The 18,833-nt window shown below is 41.6% G+C and overlaps 1 protein-coding gene across 3 annotated transcripts in view; it reads right to left on the bottom strand.

The window, feature by feature from the left end:
* The window catches only part of GPD2 (glycerol-3-phosphate dehydrogenase 2), a 142,385-nt gene extending 127,898 nt beyond the window's left edge, over nucleotides 1-14,487 (bottom strand). For 2 of the 3 annotated variants that reach the window (XM_032355626.1, XM_032355629.1), the window contains exon 1: nucleotides 13,715-13,820. The gene's annotated coding sequence lies outside the window, so the exon portion shown is untranslated. Of the gene's footprint in view, nucleotides 1-13,714; nucleotides 13,821-14,387 lie in introns of those variants that run through there. The other variant, XM_032355628.1, reaches the window with a different exon arrangement.
* Nucleotides 14,488-18,833: the final 4,346 nt, after the last annotated feature.

The raw sequence follows: 18,833 nt of genomic DNA, 5'->3' as shown, positions 1-18,833 counted from the left end.
CAAGTAAAAAAATGTAAGCCTTTATCTAGATTCTTTTTTTTTTTTTTAAAGATTTTATTTATTTATTTGACAGACAGAGATCACAAGTAGGCAGAGAGGCAGGCAGAGAGAGGAGGAAGCAGGCTCCCTGCGGAGCAGAGAGCCCGACGCAGGGCTCGATCCCAGGACCCTGAGACCATGACCTGAGCCGAAGGCAGCGGCTTAACCCACTGAGCCACCCAGGCGCCCCCTTTATCTAGATTCTTGTTTCCCATCTCCAGATAATTATCTATCTGCAAGTTCAGTCAACTAACTCTATCTCAAAAACATATCCTAAATCTACTCAGTTCTTTTCATCTTTAACACAATGCCTCTCTGTATTCAGTATAATGATTTATAAGAAACATGTATTTGGTCATTCAGGTGACCTCAGTTCTGTGAGCCACTCTAGCAAACTAACCACACCTAAGGAGGAGGTCACTAGAACCTCCAATCTTTAGACAGTTGGCCAGAAGCACAAGTAACAAACAATCCGGGATTTGCAACTGGAATCTGAAGTGGTGGGGGGGCAGAGGTCAGTCTTATATGACCTGGTCCTTACCCCAAGGAATCTGATGCTGTCTCCACGTAGGTAGTAGGTAGTGATAGAATTGCCTAGTGTCATGTGGGACACATGCTGAAATGGGGTCCAGGAACCCCCAAAAGACCAAACAATAACAATTTCTTGGTTGGACAACTAAAATCGATTCTTAACTGGGTCCTGCTTCCATTCTCCCCTCTCCCACCAACCACAATCCAGTCTGCCTTTCACTGTCAGAGCAGTCTCGGATAGTATGCATTCTCAGTGGGACCAATAACATCCAAGAAACAAAACGGAGTCTTGGGGGTGAAAAAAGATCTTATACATAACAGCAATTTGTGGTCCCCCTAAGCGCAACTCTACTTAACAAAATCTTATTCCTTAATATTATGGAATACTCTCCTGCTAGGCTGAAATTGACTTAAAATTGTAATTAATTAATTTCAATTTAATTACTCTTCTTAGAGCGACAGAATGAAAAAAGAAGTTGACACGCTGCTTTATTGCAAAAACATATTGCTTCATTTACCAGCACACAATCCTCTAATACCTTATATCACCAGAGAATGAAATCTAAATGCCTTATCCTGCCTTATAAAGCCTTATGAGACCTGACCCTTGCTTACTTTTCAAAGATACTCCTGGATACTGTGGTAGGTTGAATAGTGGCACCCAAAAGCTATCCACATCCCATACCCTGGAAGCTGTGAGTGTTACCTTACACAACAACAACCACAACAACAATAAAAAAAAACTTTGCAAACGTGATCAAGTGAAAGATTCCGAGATAAGGAAATTATCCTGAATTCTCAGGATAAGTCCCAAATGCAGTCATATGTACCTTATAAGAGGACTGCAAAGGGAGGTTTGACCCATGCAGAAGAGAAGGCAAGGTGATCCTAGAGGCAGAAGTTGCAGTGATATAGCCACAAGCTACTGAATGCCCGGAGTCGCCAGCATTCAAGCAGGGCAGACTTTCCCCCAGGACCTCAGAAAGGAGCATAACCTGGCACCATCCTGATTTAAGATCCTGATTTTGGACTTCTGGCCTCCTGAACTAAGAGAGAAGAAACTTCTGGGTTCTTTTGCTGTTTTTTTAAATTTTATTTATTTATTTGAGAGAGAGAAAGAGAGTAAGAGATCATGCATGGGAGAGAGACATTCTCAAGCAGATTCCCCGCTGAGCAGGGAGCCCAATGCCAGGCTCCATCCCACAGCCCATAAGGTCACAACCTGAGCTGAGACCAAGAGTCAGACTGAGCCAGCCGGTCACCCCAACTTTCTGTTTTTTTATGCCAATGAGTTTATGGTAAATTGTTACAGCAGCCACAGATAACTAATACAGATACCTCTCCCTCTCACCCATTAAGTTTAAGGTTTATTTACCTTCTCCTGCCCATCAAATTCATCAAGAACGCAGTTAGTTTTGGTACCAGCTGTCTTCTCAGCCTGGAATGCTCTGCTCCTCATCTTTGCACAGCTAACTCCCCCTGATCATTCAGGACCCAGTCCAAATGTCAGCTCCTCAGAGAGGACTTCCCAAGCCATCCAAATTCAAAATAACCACATAATTCTCATCATCTCATATGTCTCTTCTTTATTTAATTACTATTATTTCCTTTCCTTCCCTCCCACCCCTGCAAATAAACTCTACAAACTAGAGACTGTACCTATTTTTATACCACTGTAATCTTAATTTGTAGAAAAATGCCTGACATATATTAGGTGAATGATAAACTTAACACATGAATGGATGCTATAGAGGGGAGAAAGGATGGTGGTGCCGTTCCAGCAAGAGGAGAAACATTGGGGGAGCATTAGGATGAGGATAGAGGGAGATGATGAGACCCATCTAGACTGTGGGACATCCAAGTGGAAATGCTCACTGAGTCTAAATTTAAGAAAGAGGTCTGATTGGAGATGCGGATTTTTTTTTTTTAAGATTTTATTTATTTATCTGAGAGAGAGAAAAAGAGAAATCATGAGAGGAGAAAGAAGAAGAGGGACAAGCAGACTCTCCACTGAGCAGGGAGCCCAGTACAGGGCTCGATCAGAGGACCCTGAGATCATGATCTGAGCAGAAGGCAGATACTTAACCAAACACCCAGGTGCCCTGGAGATGTTGATTTGGGAATTACTAAAATCAGGGATATGGATGAACTTAGTGGTGAAGAGATCTTCTACAGTGAGAAGACAGTGGACAGACCGTAGGAACTCCAATATCAAGGGGAAGAAACTGCCAAAGAGATCCACATAGAGAAGTCCAAAAGATGGAATACTAGCCTAGTGAAAGTTCGGCTTCACAAAGGAGGGAATCAGCAGAATCACAGATATTTCAAGTAATATGGTCCCATTGATTTGCCAATAAGGGGGACACCAATAATCATAGAGTAACAGATTCATCTAAGGTGGAAGCCAAATTTGCAACAGTCGTGGAGTGAATGGAAGGTGAGGAAGCAGAATGACATACACAATATACTTTGGGGAAACATAGGCTGAAAGAAGAGAAAAGTAAGCATGTAGCTGGAGGGTAATATAGGGTAAGGAAATAGTTTTGGTTTTTGGTCTTATGTGCTTCTGTGATGGGAAAATCTTGAGCATTCTTACAAATATTTAAAACACAGGTGAACATGGAGAAATTTCATAGAGGAAGGCAGCTAAAGGAACAGGGGATCTGAGTATGGTTGCAAGCACCAACTTTGAATAACTCTACCTCTAACTTGGTAGTTAATGATGGAGACCAAAATATATTAGTTGATGTGGTATCCTGGATCTCTTTTTTCTCAGTATAATAGGATGCAAAGCAGTGTGAAGGGAACAGCTTCACCAAAAACCCACAGTCTCTTCAGCTCCCAGCTACACTACATTTTCCAATCTCCCTTTGTTGTGTACCTGAATTCTGGCCACTGGTATGTCTGAGGAACTGATGCATTCATTGCAACACCAAGTGTTTAGAAAGTAGATACACTTCTTCTCTTTCTCCTTCCACTAACTGGATAAAGTTGAAAACAACTTTAGTTCTAAGGAATGGCAAAATCAATGAAAGGTTCCAGGGTGTGTAAATCATGAAGTCATTCACCAATCAAGAGTATGATATGACCAAGAAATAAACATGTCACATATGGCTTTTATATACTCTCAGATCCCTCCAACAGTTTATTTTGCCCTAACCACTAACAATTAACTGATGAAGAAATGGACTTTTTTCCAGAGGCAAGGGAAACAAAAGCAAAAATGAACTACTGGGACTTCATCAAGGTAAAAAGCAAAGGAACGGCAAAGGAAATAATCAACAAAACTAAAAGACAACCAACGGACTAAGAGAAGATATCTGCAAATGACGTATCTGATAAAGGCTTATTATCCAAAATCTATAAAGAACTTACCAAACTCAATACCAAAAAAACCAAACCAAAACAAAAAACAATCCAGTTAAGAAATGGGCAGAAGACATGAACTGACACTTTTCCAAAGAAGACATCCAGATGACTAACAGACACATGAAAAGATGCTCAACCTCACTCATCATCCGGGAAATACAAATCTAAACCGTGATGAGATACCACCTCACATCTGTCAGAATGGCTGAAATTACCAACAGGGAATGATAGATGTTAGCATGATGTGGAGAAAGGGAAACTCTCTTACACTGTTGGTGGGAGCCACAGTAAGTGGCTGTTAGCATCGCCACTCTGAAGAACAGTATGGAGGTTCCTCAAAAGTTAAAAATAGAATTACCCTCTGATCCAGCAATTGCACTACTAGGTATTTATCCAAAGCATACAAAAATGGTGATTTGAAGGGTTGCATGCACCCCAATATTTATAGCAGCACTATCAACAATAGCCAAACTATGGAAAGAGTCCAAATGTCCATCAACTGATGAATGGATAAAGAAAATGTGGTATATAAAGGCACCTGGGTGTTTCAGTTGGTTGGGCAGCTACCTTCAGCTCAGGTCATGATCCCAGGGAACTGGAGTAGAGCCCTGGTATCAGGTTCCCTGCTCAGCAGAGAACCTGTTTCTCCCTCTCCCTCTGCCTGCTGCTCTGCCTGCTTGTGTTCTCTATGTGTACCTCTCTGTCAAATAAGTAAATAAGGCTAAGAAAGAAAGAAAGTGTATATATATGTATATAGATATATATACATGTATCTATACACACACACACACACACACCCCAAGGACTATTACTGAACCATCAAAAAGAATGAAACCTTGCCATTTGCAACAATGTGGATGGAGCTAGAGGGTATTATGCTAAGTGAAATAAGTCAGTCAGAGAAAGACAAATACCACATGATTTCACTTACGTGGGATTTAAGAAACAAAATAGAAGAACATAGGAGGAGGGAAGGAAAATAAAATATGATAAAAACAGAGAGGGAAGCAAACTAAGAGACTCTCAACTACAGAGCATAAACAGAGAGCTGCTGGAGGGGAGATGGACGGGCTAAGTGGGTGATGGACATCAAGGAGGGCACTTGTCGGGATGAGAATCGGGTGTTATAGGTAGGTGATGAATCACTAAATTCTACTCCTGAAATCAATACTACACGATATGTTAACTAACTTGAATTTGATAGATAGATAGATAGATAAATAAATAAAATTTAAAGCTCATCAGCTCAGCTCTAACTATAAAACGTATTTTATCTTATTTATTCTACTAAGGCAGAAATACACATAAGAAAATGACTTGAAATACTGAAAAATAATAGAACTTTGGTTTTTAAATCTGAAAATCTTTGATGCTTCATAACATCTGGCAAATATAACCAAATGAATGAACGATTAAGAGGCCAAACAACTTTGCATATTTCCTATGTATTTAAATCAGATTTATTCTTGACCATTACATTAATTTTTAATCAAGTATTGAAATACCACGGTACATTGGCACAAAAAAATTGTACAGGTCAGATAAAAGGCTGAAAGATAATGCTGAAGATTGGTAAACTATGGCGGAAAAGGGGAAAAGTTGTCTTCTAAAAACAGATCAAAGAATGGCCCCATGGCTGACAATGGAGGACATGAATTTGTATGGACCTCCAATTTGCATGATTGTGTTCATTTTCCCCAGTAGCATTCACACACCCAGGTGCAGTAGTGGGAAAAGCAGATTACCACCAAGTTGCAGGTTGTTTCCGTATCCATTGATACTAATTCACAACATCATGGTTTCCTAGACGTCACATATAAAGGAGTACTATTTTAGGCAGGCATAGTGTGCTAGGCATTCGATCTCTGAACCAGTTCAGCATCGCTGGTGAAAACTCTGAAGCCACAGGGTAAAATATTAGTAAGTGGAAGTGTTAAAAGGCAAAGCTCAATGAGTCAAGCAGTGGAATCCAGAGCAACAAAAAGCAGGAAATACATTACAGAAATACTGGAAGGATTATCCCTTGATTCTATTATTTCTTAACACAGTTTTCAAGGGAGTTTCAGTCATATCAGGAAATAACTATGTGGCTTTGAATGAGTCACTTAAGTTCTCTGGAACTGTGTTTCCCCGCTGATAGAACAGTTCACTGCTGCTATATGAAATAACACAAGCCGAGTGCTTAGCACAGCACCTAGGAAATGATGATTGCTCAGTAAATGATACTTGTAATTACTATTTATTATTCATAATAAAAGGAGTTGGGTTAGATCTCTAACCCCTTTTCTATTTTACAATTCTGTGAAAACATATATTTTTTTAAAGATTTTATTTGTTTATTTGACAGAAATCACAAGTAGGCAGAGAGACAGGCAGAGAGAAGGGGAAGCAAGCTCCCTGCTGAGCGGAGAGCCCGATGTGGGTTCGACCCCAGGACCCTGAGATCGTGACCTGAGCTGAAGGCAGATGCTTTAATCCACTGAGCCATCCAGGCACCCTGAAAACATTTTTTTAGATAAATATCCCAGCTACTTAAGGGTGTGCTAAGATGGGGGTAAGGGGTTAATAATAGCAAACATGATGAGAGAAGGAAGAGAAATAAACTTGTTGTAACAGATCCTGTGAGCATGAGCCAGGGGGAGAGATGCAGAGAATGCAGCATCCTCTGCATATGAATGCTACATCTGGAGAGACTGGGAGTAAGGAGATCCCAGACTTGGGGAAAAAGTTAGATCAAGGGTCCAGCAGTGAACAGAATCCACTGACCAAGAACGGCCTCACCTTAGACAAGAGTACTAAAATACTTCATGCATTTATGGGCTTAAAATTCATGTAGTCCCCCTCCTTGTATAGAGGAAGAAACTGAAAGGTGCAGAAACTGACCAAAGTCACACCTAAGTGGCTTAGACAGTGACTTCGGGGATGGTCAGGGAACCAATGCTCCCCAAAGATTCTTTCTCCGAGCTTATATAAATGATAGTCAAGGTTTTGTCCCTTCAGAATCCAGAGTCTTCTGATAAAGTGACAAGTTAACTTTATCACTCCTCTTTTTATGAGTTAATTTTCCAGGTTCTTTTCCTAAGAGACTGGATTAGGCGGGCAGTGAGAGAGAAGGGAGAAATTGGTGAAAAGAAGGGAGCCCCCAGTGGATACTAAGTAACCTCTCCCTTTGCAGATTCATTTTCTTCAGGAATTGCTTTCATAACTTCGCTTTCCTTTCCTCCTCCTAAATATGGTGTTTTGGGCTATCAAAAGTGCCAAATCTGTAAAGAAAAAGGGGAGGCCTGGAAAACAGAAAGCTTGAATTATCCAGTCCAACTGATTATCTGGAATACAACTGCCTATGTTATCTGCTCCCCAATAGCACCCAACCCATTTCTATCACATGCTTCCTGAGAAACTAAAGGATAAGGGAATTACATAAGGTGATCAATCATTCAAAAAACTGTTTACCTAGGTGTTCCCCACGTGCAAGGCATCTGGGCTGAGCACGTGAAATCTACCAAATTGTGTAAGATCCAGCTCTTGCTCTACGTGATCTGCAGAAAAGGAAATAATACACGTTTTCAAATAATTAGCTTATACAAGAGAAGACGAGAGAGGGAAAGCACCATGATATTGGTAAGCCAACGGTCAGGACATTCAAGGACTGACAGAATTTCAAAAAGGTGAAGTAGAAGGAAAAGCATGCATATAGAGACAGCAGTAGGAAGAAGACAGATTTGGGGAATTCCAAGTAGTCCAGTGTGGCTGGATCCCAGGGGAAGATAAGGACACGACCTTAATACTGGAGCATGACCAGAGAGGTCTGTAAATTCAAAGACAAATATTTGGAACTGGATCCAATAGATCAGAGTAACCCATGGAAGAGTGGAGCAAAGTGGAATGATCAAAGCAGTGTTGACATCACCACAATGCAACAAACATGCTCTTTATCCAGTTTAAATAAAAGGAAGATGGCTTTTGAGAACCTAATACCATAAGCTATGTTATTTTTATCACTGTTCAAATACATTTAGAAGTTTATTGTATCTTATTAAAATAATAATGGTATAAAATCTTAACTAAAATGTTCCCAAACTGTTTACTTTGAACTTGAAGTTTTGTTCCTCTTGCATATACGCATCTGGCCTTAGCGGCCACTGGTACATACAAGGTTAGTAAAAGACTTTCTAAGCATAAGTCTCCAAGTCATGTTGGGAGGACACACCACTATTTAAAGAACATGAGGCTTAAGAAATTTAAAGTCGTTGTTTAAAAAACACCCTAAAAAATCTCACTATTTTTTAAAAGTTTGCAAAGATTTATTTATTTTAGAGTGGGAGAGAGAGAGAGTGTGTGTGTGTGAGAGAGAAGCAGACTCCCCACAGAGCACAGAGCCCAACATGGGGCGTGATCGCATGACCCCAAGATTACGCCCTGAGCCGGAATGAAGAGCTGGACACTTAATTGACTGAGCCACTGAGATGCCCCATATGTCACTATTAAAAAAAATAAAGTAAATCAGTAACAATTTCATTTTGTCGGAAAATTTTTTTAAAATTTCCCAAATAAAGTTTTAAAATTTTGTTATTATGTATGTCACAGTAAATTTTAGTTAGGAAGGAAAGATTTTCTATTAATTAGTTTCTTCCCCCTAATTTTAATGAACTAACAAAACCACAGCTTGACCTCATTAAAATCAGAAACCATGTCTTACTTGCTGCATAAATCAGAAATCTGATTTTGAAAGAACCAACATAAAAATTTCAACTGAAAAATGGGAAAGAACACAGATATGCTCAAGGAAGAATATTTAAGATAAAGAGCCATTAAGAACCTCCAACAAAAGGCAAAAATCCTGGAAAAAAAGAAAAAACAAACAAAAACTCATGGTCACATTCATGTCAGGACATAAAATCAGAGTTCTGGACAAACTCTGGTCATAGTCAATTCCTAAACATTCTCAGGTGTGCAAACCATAGGCTCCCATGTTTCCCTTCCCTTAAAAGTTCCTGAGGTCAATCCCTGGTCAGATAATACAGAAAGAGGTCTACCAGAGTAGTGTGTCCTCTGCAGAAGCTCATATTTGATTACCTGCTTGCATTCTACCATAAAACGTTTTTATAATATAGAGAGGAAAGCAGACCCCACAAATCATAACAGAGAGGTTGTTTTCTGAAAATGAGTTTTCTAGAATTTGCTATTAAATGAGATGTCCTCCCAACATGACTTGGAGACTTATGCTTAGAAAGTCTTTTACTAACCTTGTATCCATCAGTGGCTGCTAAGGCCAGATGGGTATGTACAAGAGGAACAAAACTTTATGTTCCAAGTAAACAGTTGCTACAGTTGTTCTAGGTTACAGCCACCTTAGCCCTTGTCTTTTGACAATTAGATTAGTTGAATCTAATCATCTCTCCTTCCTGCATTTCTTTCCCCCATCCTGTCAACAAGAAACTGTACAACACTCCCTTCCTTAGCTGTTTCTTCCTCAAGGACACAATTTACCATTTCTTCTTATCTCAAAGGGGATGAGTCCTGATGGAATTATCTAAGTATTTGAATTAGCATCTAGAAACACATTAATAATCTTCTCAGTTTAGTTCCATTCAGTCCTTCCTTATCTCCCAAAATAACAGTCCTGAAATTAGCCAGGTGTAGGGGTCCCACACCTAATGACTAGTCATTTCCCCAGAAACATCAGATGAAAAATATATCCCTTTACATAGAGCTGGATAATGTAACAGGCAGGTGATGTTATACATTGTTATGTAAGTGTGGTAAAAGTGGTAAAAATGAAGGGTTACAATTTCTAACCCCAATCCTGAGCTTTAAAACTCAGAGATACAGTGAAAAGTAATACTTAGTGCACATCCAGAATTTTACTGTTTTTAGGTTTAATACTTTTCCACATAGGATTGTCTGAAAGCAAAGGATTGTGCTGGCTTTTTAATGCAGTGAAATACAAAATAGTGAACATTCTTGATACAATCATGACCTCTCTTTGCTGTAATCTTCAGGAAACTATAGGTCTCTCTGTTGTTGAAATGACATTCTCTTCACCACAAAACTGTCCCAACTATTTGAGCCCTTATTAACAACTCCCTGGCATAACCACACAGTTGAAGTCAACATTCTACCCATAGGCATATGATTATGCAAGATCTTATGCTGGTGTCTAACTGTTTTACCTTGTTAAACAAAGTCTAACTCTCTCAAAAGCAAGATAACCATACTTTTTCTTCTTCTACCACTTGCTACTCTGTAATGTTACACAAGCCTAAAGAAAACTTCTTCAAGAAGCCAAGTGTTAAATATACAGTTGACCTTCAAACAAGGCAGGGGTTAGAGGTGCTGACCCCCCTGCATAGTTGAAAATCCGCATATAATTTTTGACACCCGAAAAGCTTTACTAATAGCCTACTGTTGACCAGAAGAATCACTGAAAACAAAGTGGATTATCACAAATTTTGCATGTTATATATATATAATATACTGTATTATAGTAAAGTAAGCTAGAGAAAAGAAAATGTTTTTAGAAAATCAAGAGAAAAAGAAAATATGTTTATAATACTATACTGTATTTATTAAAAAAAAACAAACCCTCCACATCTAAGTGAACCCACACTGTTCAAACCCATGTTGTTCAAGATTGAATGTTTTCTTTCTCTTTTTTTGTTTAAAAGATTTATTTATTTATTTTGGAGAGAGAGAGAGCGCACGTACAACTGGGAGGGGCAGGGGGAGAGGAAGAGAGAATCTCAAGAAGACCCCAGGCTGCATGCAGAACCCAACTCGGGGCTCAATCTCCTGACTCTGAGATCACCACCCTGAGATCATGACCTGAGTCGAAACCAAGAGTCAGACACGTAACCGACTGTGGCACCCAGGTGCCCCAAATGTGTTTTATATCTAATGCTCTTTCTGAAGTGTTGTTTCAGGACTAAACAACCTAGTGAATCCTAGTGTTGACAAGCAGAATGACTCAAGTTTTGAAAAACCTAAGCAGAAACATCATCACATTAAAAAAAAATAATAAAGAAGTGGGACGCCTAGGTGGTTCAGTCGGTTAAGCGTCTGCCTTCAGCTCAGGTCATGATCCCAGGGTCCTAGGATGAAGTCCTGCATCAGGCTCCTTGCTTGGGAGGGAGCCTACTTCTCTCTCCACTTCTGTCTGCCATTCTGCCTGCTTGTGTGTTTTTTCTCTCTCTCTCTCTCTCTCTAACAAATAAATAAATAAAATAAATAAAAAAGAAAGAGGAGAGGGTGCCTGGGTGGCACAGTTGGTTGAGCATCTGACTCTTGGATTTGGATCGGGGCATGATCTCATGCCCCTTGATGTGCTGTGCACTCAGCGTGGAATCTGCTTGAGATTTTCTCTTCCTCTGCCCCTCCTGCTTTTTAGCTCACGTGCTCTCTTTCTCAAATAAATAATCTTTTTAAAAAGGGGAGGGGGTTAGATACTCATCTGGAAAATGGTTTCCTTCTGTAACAAGGGCTTGCCACTAACCACCTTCCCTCTTAATCACACACACAAAGTAAAGGGGATGATGCCTGGATAATTCATGAACAATTTGCAGGAGCTAATTTATCTATTCTTTGTCCAAGCCTTTCCCTTTTCAATACAAAAAGAAAAATATATAAGAAGGAAGGGAGATAATATTTTGAAGTCTACCACCTAACAAGTACATCACCAGCAGTTTTACATGTGCTATATGATATTCTATTATCCATATTTTGCCAATGAGACAGTTGAGGCTCGGTGAGTTTGAATAACTTCCGTAAGGCCACGGTCTTGTTTTCTTCCCCCAACTACACTCAGCTACAGTTTGCCCCACAGTTCAGTCAGTCATTGAGAAAATATTTATTGAGCACTTATTACAAGCTAGTCATCACTCTAAACATTAGGAATAGAAATGCAAATGAAGCAGACCAATCCTTCTCACGGAATTTACATTCCAGGGATGAAAGACAGAAAACAACCCAACAAAATAATTTCAGAGTTGTAATAGTTTGCCAATATGATTTACTTACAGTGACAGTCAAATCTTTTTAAATAGCTTTAATGAGATTAGTTACATGAACCAAAGGAGGAGGGGGTAAAACCCATGACAACTGTAAACTGCAGCCCTGTTGTCAATTACTGAGCCCTCAATACATCTTCTAATAAATCAGAGAGAAGGGGGAACCTTGGGGACCCCTGGGTGGCTCAGTTGGTTAAGCAGCTGCCTTTGGCTCAAGTCATGATCCCAGCGTCCTGGGATTGAGTCCCACATCGGGCTCCTTGCTCGTCAGGGAGCCTGCTTCTCCCTCTGCCTCTGCCTGCCATTCTGTCTGCCTGTGCTCGCTCTCTCTCTCTCTCTCTCTGATAAATAAATAAAATCTTTAAAAAAAAAAAAAAAGAAGAAGGGGGAACCTTGGTGGCTCAGTGGATTAAGCATCCGACTCTTAATTCTGGCTCAGGTCATGATCTCAGGGCTGTGAGACTGAGCCCTGTGTCTGGCTAGACACTAAGCATAGGTCTGCTTAGGATTCTCTTTCCCTCTCCCTCTACCCCTCCCCCAAAAGGGGGGAAAAAGTAGCACTTTAATGCTGCTCAGAATTTCTTTACAAAGTGACCATGTGAGAAATCAGAACAGACAGCTCCACCTATGTTGTCTGTCAAACCGAAAATTCCATATTTTATCCATTTTTTACTAAGGTAATGCTTTATTTGAAAAGCTGATTTGTAAAACTCAAGGGAGCATTGTAACTTGATATATGTCCTTATGAGGATCGCAGAGTGGTTTCAACATCCACATCATAAAGTTTCCCAGGTTGCGTATAGTATCCATTGGGCAATGGCACCCAGCTCTCACTGAACATCCTGCAAGACCACAGGGGTGGGGGCAGTCAGGAAGTGCCTGGCCCCCCAGTGTGGCCATTGCCATTATCCTCCACAGTCCAAAAATAAACTTCCCAAACTCTTAAACTTGAAACATGTGCAAAATTCTAACAGTTTTGTTTAAAGCAACAAACGGTGTAACTTACCCTTCCTTCCCTCAACTATTTATACAAGACTATTTATAAGTCGACTAAATTAACTGTTAGCTAGCTATTTCTATAACTGCCTCCCATGATAGGTATAATGTGATGTGCAGTGTGGGTTGGCCCATGTCACTAAGACTGAGAATTTGTGTTTGTAAATTACTTGGAAACTCTTAAGGAAGGTTGGGGAGTGAATCCTCGTGCGCATAAGGTGGAGGGCTGTCTAGAAACTAAGCGGTAAGAGCAACACTTCATTCACAGGGCTACACCTTTCTGCCAAAGCACTCTGCAAATCTATTTTTGCTCAGAGACGCTACTACGTGGAGAGGAGGCTGCTTTAAGTACATCGGTGTACACTTTCCATTTCCTCCTATAACTGTCACACTCCAGCACCCAAGGTTCTCAAAAGAGAGCCTCAGCACCGTTCTAGAATCTTTCCCTCCCTTACTTCAGAAGGGAGCAACAGTCCTTCTCATCAGAGGAGCGACACTCACAAGCCAAAAGTTTGTAGGAAACTTTCAATTAGCTACCGACGCTTGCCCAAAATGTATCTTAACCCCACCGCCCTCCAAAATATAAAGAGCTAAACTCTGCCTGAGAACGAGGCCACCTTCTGTTGGGGAGAAATTCTCAATCTTCCCCCCCAAGAATCCCGCCACCACCCACCCAACACGGGGGTCCTAGGGGACTCACGCGTGTCGGAAAGGGACCGGTCTCCCCTATGACCCTGAGGGCGGGGAAAGGGGGTCTCCCAGGAAGCACACACCTGAGATTGATCCTCTCGCGCGAGGGGAGAGCAGGAGCGCACAGTTCCTCCGGGTGGGGCGGAGTCTCTGCCTCCCCCCGAACCAGACCCTCGGCCCAGATCCTCGCGGCGAGGCGCGCGTGGCTGTCACTCCCGGGCAGCCCGAGCCAGTGTAACCCGACGCGCCCCGCGCCGCCGCACCCCCGCCTCTCCGGCGACTTCCTCCTCCCGCTCCTGCTCCTCCTCCCTCCCCAGGGGTTGGCCCGGGCGGCGCGACCGCTGCATCCAGCCCGGATTCCTCGGGCCCAGGCTTCTCCGGCCCAGCGGGGAGACGCGGAAGTGGAGGCGGGAGCCGGGGCCGGGGTAGGGGGTGAAGCGTCGCGAACCAGCGGGTGGCGAGCGACCGAGGTCTCCGCCGCCCAATGAACGTGACCGGACGGGGACACGCGGCCATGGGTCCCACCGGGTGGGGCGGCGGCGCGCCGTTGCGCGGGCCCTCGCCCCTGGCTGCGGTTCCTGCCCTGCGCCCCGCCTTGTCGGCCGCCTGGCAGACAAGAAAGCCTGGGCTCGGCTAGGCCTGGGGAATATGGGGGAGGTGTCCGATTGCCTCTGCCCTCCCCACGCGGGCCGCCCTCGCCACCTGTCCCGGAGAGAGGAGACTCTTGAACGCCTGCATACGGGCAGGCTGGCTTACCTGATTTCTCGCCGCCCGCCCCCGAATCTGGCTTCCCCTCCTCAGCAGAAAGGCTTCCCTGGGCCTAGAAACGCTTCTAGGAAACCGGTGGACCCCTGGGACCCGGCCGAGCCCAAAGCCCTCTCTCGGGCTCTCCCCGCGCGCTCCTGTAGGCGCGCTCGGCCTCCTGACCTGCCCGCTGAATGTCAGCGCGGGAACCCGCAGGGAAGCCCAAGCCCAAGCACCAGAAGGTGGGATGCCGAGCATTGACTCCTCAGGTCCAGCCTCGTACAGGTGGGGGGAGGCGGAGAGCCCCGCTGCAGAGCAGCAGGCTTCCCAGATGCACCCCCTAAAACCGACCCTGCCCACTGAGCATGCCCAGCTCACTTGGAACTGCAAGTGGCTAGACAAGCCCAGATGGACCCAGGGAGGACGCAGATGGGGTTCAAATGGACCCCATTTCTTTAAGACCTTTCCTCCCACAACCTCTGGAAGTTTTGCAAATAAGGTTTCTACCTTGGTGTTGAAAAATACCCAGGGGAGGGTTGGAAAGGCCTTCCAAAGGAAGGCAGCCAAATTACTTTGAACCCAAATCACAATGGTGGGGTTTTTTCAGCCAATTACTTATTAAGTCAATTTCCTTAAATGGCCGCAAAATTGTAACTGACATAAAGGAATGTGTACCTTCATTGGGTCCCAAACTCAGTAATTTCAGGAAACCAGTCTATCCAGGTTCCCAACTTTGGGTACATATTAGAATGGAAAGGCGGGTATAAAATGATCGACCCCAGGTTCACTCTGTAGAGTCTCTCTGTAGATTGAACCTGGAGAGTCTTACATTTTAAAACTGGCTTTCAAAGGATAGCCAAGGGAGCCAGCAGCCAGCAGCATCACCTAAGAATTTAGAAATACAAATTCTCTGCTTCACTCCCAACTGTGTGATTCCTAAAATCTGGAGCTGTTGCCTTTTTGATTTAACAAGCCCTTCCAGTGATTCTCTTACACACTAAAGCTTGTGAACAACTGTTCACAAGAAAACTTCCCCCAGGTGTTTCTAATGAGAACCCCTGTAATAAACCAATGTTTTCAGATTTTTTTCAAATCCCAAACATTTATCTAAAAGAGCAACATTTTACATAGAAAATGAATAATCTGGTTGAATTGAGGTGCTAGTCCTGTATTTCCTTCCTGCTAATTCTCCCAGAACAGATCAGTTCTTGGAAAATGGACCACCTATTTACTTTTGTACTCTGGTGCTAGCACAGTGCCTATAACATAATAAAGATTTAATAAGTGTTTATTGATTTGAAATGAAAATTTAAGTGAATGATTTGTTCCAGACTCTATTATGTCTACTGTTTATTTTCCCCACAAGTCCTGGTCACCTTGGTAGCTAACAAGCCATTAGGAATTCAGTTTTTTTTTTTTTTTAAGATTTATTTATTTGACAGACAGAGTTCACAAGTAGGCAGAGAGGGAGGCAGAGAGAGAGGGAGAAAGCAGGCTCCCCGCTGAGCAGAGAGACCAATGTGGGGCTCGATCCCAGGACCCTGAGATCATGACCTGAGCCGAAGGCAGAGGCTTTAACCCACTGAGCCACCCAGGCGCCCCAGGAATTCAGTTCTTAATAACCTGTGACTATCCATAAGGGTCTAAACCCAAGCCAGCACCTATGGAATAGAACATGGGAGAAAGTAGAGAATTTTGAGGAGTTGAGAAAAGTCAGAAGTATCAGACATGATTTCATTTGCCAAAACTGGGGCCCAAATTAACCAAAGGAAAGAAGAAAGACACTAGACATCTGGTGGAATTTAGGAAAGGCAATGAAGGAAAAGGTACGTATGGAAGGGCTTAGGGGAAGAGAGATAAGAAAGTTAACCATGACGAGCCGACAGTTTACTCTGGATCTTCTTTTTCTAAGCAACTTACCTCTGTTTCCACTTCGCCAGATCTCTATCTGTCAAATAAATAAAATTTAAAAAAAAAAAAAAGTATTCCTTTTAGCTTTACACGTAATGCTTTAAAACTTAAAATACTAGTTATGAGTACCTAAAGTAGCTCCCTGCCTATTTCTGTCCCTTTGTCTTGCTTCCTGTGACAAGAATTCCACTGAAAATTTGGTTGCTACTTAGGTTATCTAATAGGAGTGTAACTTCCCATATGCTTAAGCAATTTCTTTCTTTCTTTTTTTTTAAAGCCATTTCTTTTTACTATTAAGATAGTTTGGGGGGAAGAGGGGAATAATCATTAATTTAGGAATTACTTTTCAGATTAAATATTACGTTAGATCCACAAACAATACATATGTAAAAAAAAAAAAAACTTCTGCACACAGACACTTGCTACAGCTTCTTTTTGCTCATGGAATTAAAACAAAAACAAACAGTTTGAGAACTAAAAAGGGAAAAAACTTAGTGAGGGTGTAGGAGGGCTAGCACTTACCAGAAGCAATTTAAAAACATGAAGTAATTATTTTAGCAGAAAGCAATCTACTAAAGACCAGTATCTCAGGAAAGTTAGACTCTTAAGTGTTTCTTCTTGTCCTCATAAGCGTGACTCAGCATTTGGAATGGAATTATGTTTACCGTCTTTCAGATTGAGGGTATCAAATAACTTTGGTGCCACCTAATTCTTTTTCTTGTGTGCCTAAGAAAACTTCAGGACTGCCCTGGGTTTTCAATCTCAGATGGCTACCTAAATCTGAAAAGCTTTCCCTTCTTCAATCATTTCTGTCTTACCAAAGCCTGAGTTTGCTCATCATTCATTTATCTTGCATTTGTAGCATGATCAGATGAATTTAGATTATTTCCTGTGCACTAGAAAAACAAAATGAGCCAGTCCTTCCTTTCCCAAGCCTGGAGAGTAGCCAACCTGCTGCTAGGACATCTTAAACACTATTGCTGGGGGTGCATTTTCCCCAACCTGGGGAGAACCTGGCATTGGTGATACTATCATACACCTTTTATTACCATCTACCATATGCCAAAGGTCAACTGTTTTAGTCCCTGCCCATTTCTAGAGAAATAATTTTCCCCCAAGTGTTCATTGGTCACCAACGTTCATAATAATACTTATGGAATATAAGGATTGAAAGGGGCCATAAATGTTATTAACTCCCACACTTTTGTTTTACAAACATTGAAACCAAGGCCCCAAGGTATTAAGTAATTTACCTAAAGTTACAGGATTAGCTAAACATACAACCAAAATGAAAATGCGCAACTACTTGGTATACAGAACAGTGTATGGGCTTCAAGTGCATCCTCTTCCAAGTTCTTTAACCTAAGTTCTCTAGTCTCTGAGAACCTGTTTCCTTATCAGTGAGGGCATTAATAGTGAACAGTCACACAGTGTTTACTCTGTGACAGGGCCTTCGCTTAACAAGGTCCACATAATCTTTAAACTCAGAATAAACTCAGAATAACTCTAAGTTTTTGGCTTCCTGATTTCATTTTGTTTTACTTTTACAAAAAATGAGGAAACTGACGCACAAAGTTTTTAAGTAACGTGCCCAAGATAACACAGCTAGCAAATGGCCACACTGGGATTGAATGGGATAGTAGCTGTAAAAGGCCTGACATATAGGTTGTCAACAGAAGTATCACCAATTTCATTTCCCTTCCCTAAGGTATAAATCAGAGGCATTCTGACGTTTGGTCCAAAATTGGGCCAAGACATCTTTATTCTGAGCTCTGATTGCTGTGTATGCTCACATATTTCTTCAGTTATATTATTTTAGTACAGGTCTTCCTCCGCTTATGATGGGGTAATGTCACAATAAACTCAGCATAGGTGGAAAAATATCGTAAGTTGAAAATATATTTAATATACCCAACTGACAAAACATAGCTTAGCTTAATCTACCTTAAAGGTGCTCAGAACACATATATTAGCCTACAGTTGGGCAAAATCATCCAACTCAAAGCTTATTTTATAATAAAATATTGAAAATCTCATGTAATGTATGGAATACTGTACTGAAAATGAAAGACAGAATGGTTAAATGGGTCCAGAATGGTGGGTAAGTCCATCGGTGGTTCATCCTGGAGACTGCCGGGTTGAATGGGAGCTGCGGCTCACTGCCACTGCCCAGCATCAAGAAGGAGGACTTGTACGACATACCACTAGTCCAAGAAAAAGTCCAAATTCAAAATTCAAAGTTTGGTTTCTAATGAATGTTTACCACTTTTGCACGATGGTGAAGTTAAAAAAATCATTAAGTCAAGCCATCCTAAATTGGGGATTATCTGTCCTTTACATAATTTAGGAAGTACTATTTGCACCTATAATCCTATTTGTTGTTAAAATAGTTACAAACATTAAGAAGATAACCAGACATTAAACAAAGACTACAAGTTTACCACTTACAAAGGGGAAAAAAAAAAAAAAAAACTGACACAGAGTTTCTAAAAGATTAACAATGCTGTGCACAAAATCTTAAAACAAATCCTCAAATAGGACCAGACC

Source organism: Mustela erminea, chromosome 8, assembly GCF_009829155.1.
Source record: "Mustela erminea isolate mMusErm1 chromosome 8, mMusErm1.Pri, whole genome shotgun sequence".
Classification (NCBI taxonomy): Eukaryota; Metazoa; Chordata; class Mammalia; order Carnivora; family Mustelidae; genus Mustela; species Mustela erminea.
Note: the sequence above shows the minus strand (reverse complement) of the source record. Positions and strands in the feature narration are given on the sequence as shown.